This window comes from Choloepus didactylus, chromosome 7 (genome assembly GCF_015220235.1).
Source record: "Choloepus didactylus isolate mChoDid1 chromosome 7, mChoDid1.pri, whole genome shotgun sequence".
In the NCBI taxonomy this organism is placed as follows: Eukaryota; Metazoa; Chordata; class Mammalia; order Pilosa; family Megalonychidae; genus Choloepus; species Choloepus didactylus.
In genome coordinates, this window is record NC_051313.1 from 56,559,935 (window position 1) to 56,564,002 (window position 4,068).

The following is a 4,068-nucleotide window of genomic DNA, read 5'->3' on the forward strand; positions in this document are numbered from 1 at the left end:
CTTACTAGTTAGGTGATCTAGGGCAAATTACTAATCCTAGCCTCATTTTTTTTCTCTTGGAAAGGTAGGGTGGTTCTGAGTGAGTACAAGCCTGGCTTAGTGGATAAGTGAATGGTAGCCATTTTAAACATTCAACAAAATTTATCTGATACTGTAGCCTTGGTCCTTCACTTGAGAAAAAAACAGGAAAAAACACCATATTTATGTGTCAGGGATTATATTGTTTTACAAATATCAACTCATATAAACCTCATTACAACCCCATTTTACAGGTGAGAAAATTGAGACAGGACGTGTAACATAGCCAGTACCTGGTGATCAGGATTCAAACCCAGGGGGTCTGAAGTTGGCAGCAACTGCTATCTTGACTGTCTATAAGCAGAGGCCAGAAAAATGGAAAGTCTACAGGCAAGTATGTTGCAGGATGAAGTTTAGCAGAAAAGGTTGGGCCTAGAACAGCTGCTGAGTTTGCTTCAGCTGTACCTAGGAGAAATATCTGTATTTCCTACCCAGCCCCACACAGAATTTCAAGAAAACTCCAATGATTATGTGGGAAAAAAAGCTACTAACACCATTTGAATTTTACTAAGTACCTTTCTCCAAAGAGGGTGTGTATGTGCGTGTGAGGGTGGCAGGGGTACCATGAGAAAGGTAGTGAAAGCTGGACACTGACCTGACCCTAGCGACACAAAGACCCATGGTTCACAGAAATTGTGAAGCATGTCTGCAGGGATTCAAGGGCTGCATTTGTACACAAGCTCCACCATCATCACTTCCTAGTTGTGGAACTTAGGCATTTCCAGGTTCACCACTCAAAGTGCTTAGAATATCACCTGGTCAATTGTGCAAATGCTACTCCTGGTTCAGGGAGGTGACCTCATATTGCTGCCCATCTGGACAGTCCACCCACACCCCACAAACCTGGCTTCACTGGATTCTGAAAGGCTCATGGTTATTTGACCCACCAACCCTGTATTATAAAAATTACTAACCCCCTTCCAGGAACTAAACTATACCTTCTAGATGGATCCCTCCTTACCCACATCCTGCAGGGCCTCCAGATTTTCTTATTGTGCTGGCAACCAGTGCAGAGACTTTGACAACCCCTCCATTATGATTCAGACTTTTCACATCATTCAGCAGCAGAGCAAGGCTGTTTATTCATGTTTTTGTAGGCTCAAGTACAACTCTGAAGACACCTGTTGTGCAGGCTTCCACAGCACACAATTATACTATGCCCTATCCTATCTCCTACAAAACAGGTCAACCACTGCCAATATAAGCTAAGTACAATTTATAAATGAGGCAGTGGGGAGAAGATATACAGGAAATTTCTATATTCAAACCACCAAGAGCTAACTGGCAGAGGCAGTTTTCTTCATTGGTTAACAAGTAGGTTTGGCTGATGCCATTACATTTCTGCTTAAAAGAGAAACCACAGGAACATGTCAAAAAAACTTTATTTTAATTCATAAATACACTATTATTAGTAAAATAATTTTTTATTTTCAGAAAACTCAATATGTGGGTTATACTTAGTACATTATAAATTAAAACTAGTAGGAAGCTCTCTAACATGGTTTTGTATTTGTATTTCTAATCAATTCCCAAACCCTTCAAGAAAGTAGACCTCAATGTTAAAGGATCCCAAAATATTTCAGTGTCAACTCCTGCCCAAAAGGTGTTGCTCCTCTTCTCTCCTCGAATCTGAGCTGTTTGGAATTCTGAGCATTCTGTAAATCAAAGGTAGAAATTATCACATGGAATCCACAAATAGATTAAAACAAGCCATTCCTCTTGAACATGTGGTAAATGGAACCTAGATCCACAATGGGATGCTTTGGAGGGCTGTTTCCTGCATGGTTTGTCTCCTCAGTCATTGTCCACAAGACTCTAAGAAGCTGTAGAAATATGCAGGCACAGGCTCAAGGCGTGGCTTCATGTCCAATGTTGTGGAAACAGACTGTACATCACCGGGCAGGGCTTCCCTGTGCCACCTGGACAGAGCCTGGGAAGTGACCTCCCAGCCTAATGGTGTCTTTTAATGAACAGTCATTAATTTAATGTACACTAATTTATCAGTCATTTCCTCTTTGGTGTGTGATTTCATGTTTTGCTTAAGCAATTATTGCCAACTCAAAAATGGAGATACTCTATGATAACTTCTAGAAGCCTTATTTTTGATCACTCACACTTAGATAAACAATCTATCAGGAATTGATATAGTGTGGCACAGAGTAGGTCAAAAACCATTTTTGTCTCTCTCTCTGAAATCCATTTGACCCAGAACCTTTAATTGAAATGTTGAACCTTTTCCCCAAAGAGCTGCAATTTCACCTTTATGGTCAAGTGACCATATATGTGTTTCTCCCTTAATGGACTGTATACTTGATTCCATTGGTTTTGTTACCCATACTTTAATCAATGCCACTCTGTCTTAATTACTGTAGCTTTAAGGTAAGTCTTAGAAATCAGGTAATACCAATCCTCCAAATAATTCTTTTTATATAGATCACATTTTCCACTGAAATCATGTTTTTTCATTAATTTTTCTTAAACACATTAATCAGAATTATTTAAAGTCCTTGTCTGATTGTATAATTAGTCGGTCTGTTCCTATTGTTTCAATCCCAGCCCTTCTTGTTATGACTGATTATTTTTTATTCAATGTATGCAACATTTTTGAGTCTCTGGTTAGGGTTATATTCATCCAAAGAGGATTCACCCTATTTTTTGGCATAAAATTGAATTTGGAGAAGATCACCTCAAATCCAATCAGGACCCAAACTTACTCAAGAACAAATTGTAGTGTTTGTAAAATTTATTCTACCTCTCATTCACTCATACTCCTTGGGTTCTAATTACAGTATTTTTTCTAGGACACACCCCTCCACTCCTCCCTAAATCCTGCTTAGAATGTCCTCTTCTACAATTTTTAGTCCATTCTGCTTTTAACCATTTTTAAGTAGGCTTCTTAGCCTATTGAGCTGCGTAGATTAAGAGTCAATAAATACTTGTTGAAAACTGGTGCTTAATGTTGGTCTCACTTCTCTACATTTACCTTCTTTCTGTGATTTTGTACTGTCAAGTCCTGGCTGATATGAAATCTCCAAGCTCCTGTCTTTGCCTCCTATTCCCCATAGCTCTGAAAAATTGCTGAAGGGCCCCTGGCATCACCACTTCTTGTAGCTGCCTTCTGTCTACTTGTCTGGTCTTTATCCCTATGCCAAGGAATTCTAAATGCTCAGAGAAAAAAAATTAATGAAGAGACTTTTGCACTAATTTTAATGAAATTTCTTTCTCTCAAGGATATTGGCTTCTCAAGCAATGACCGCTTCAGCAGCTCTTTGATGGTTTCAACAATTTTTTGTGTGGGTGGGTGGGGGTGGTATGGTGTTCTATCCAGATTTTCTAGCTTTCCTTCCTAGAAACTTGCCCTGCTACAATCTACTCTATTAATGATGGAAGTGGGATTCCCTAAGATTTCTTCTGTTTTTCACAGACTTCCTTCTAAAATGGTGAAATTTGACTTTGAACTTAGATTTGGCTAAATAAAGATATTAATACTGGTCATTTGAGATTAAGTCAAAATATGTGTTTTGGGGATCTCTAATTCTGAAATAACATTTCTAGACTATTCATATTTATTTTAGTGGCAAGGGTTTTGCAAAATAAAGAGTTGTATATATGTATTTGTTCTATGAGGCTACTTTAGAATTAAGGTATGTTATAAGGTATATGAGTTGAAAGGGATAATGAATATTTTGCATGATTTTCTCTTTTCCTTCAGAAATGACAATGAGATTTCTATGGAAAAGTAGGTAGGCCCTTCAGAAGCATTGGTTTCTTCCACCAAAGCTTCCAGTTTAGTCCAAGGCAGCAGCTGTATTTGGCTCCTTTCTAGTGGTGGAAGTTTGATCCTAGGCAACATATGGAACCACCCTTGATTCTTTGTTTCTGACTTTCTTTCTCCACTTGGCAATTCTCCCCTCTTGGAGCTTTTCCACTGGTATTTGCTTTGGAGCAATAATAGCAGCACTCAGGATGGAAGCCGCTATAACAGATTTG

The 4,068-nt window shown here is 38.7% G+C and overlaps 1 non-coding gene across 1 annotated transcript; it reads right to left on the reverse strand.

Moving 5' to 3' along the window:
* Nucleotides 1-1,846: 1,846 nt before the first annotated feature.
* On the reverse strand, nucleotides 1,847-2,035 carry LOC119541010. The gene has a single exon (XR_005218148.1). It is a non-coding gene; the product is annotated as a small nucleolar RNA SNORA73 family (small nucleolar RNA).
* Between the last annotated feature and the right edge of the window lie 2,033 nt (nucleotides 2,036-4,068).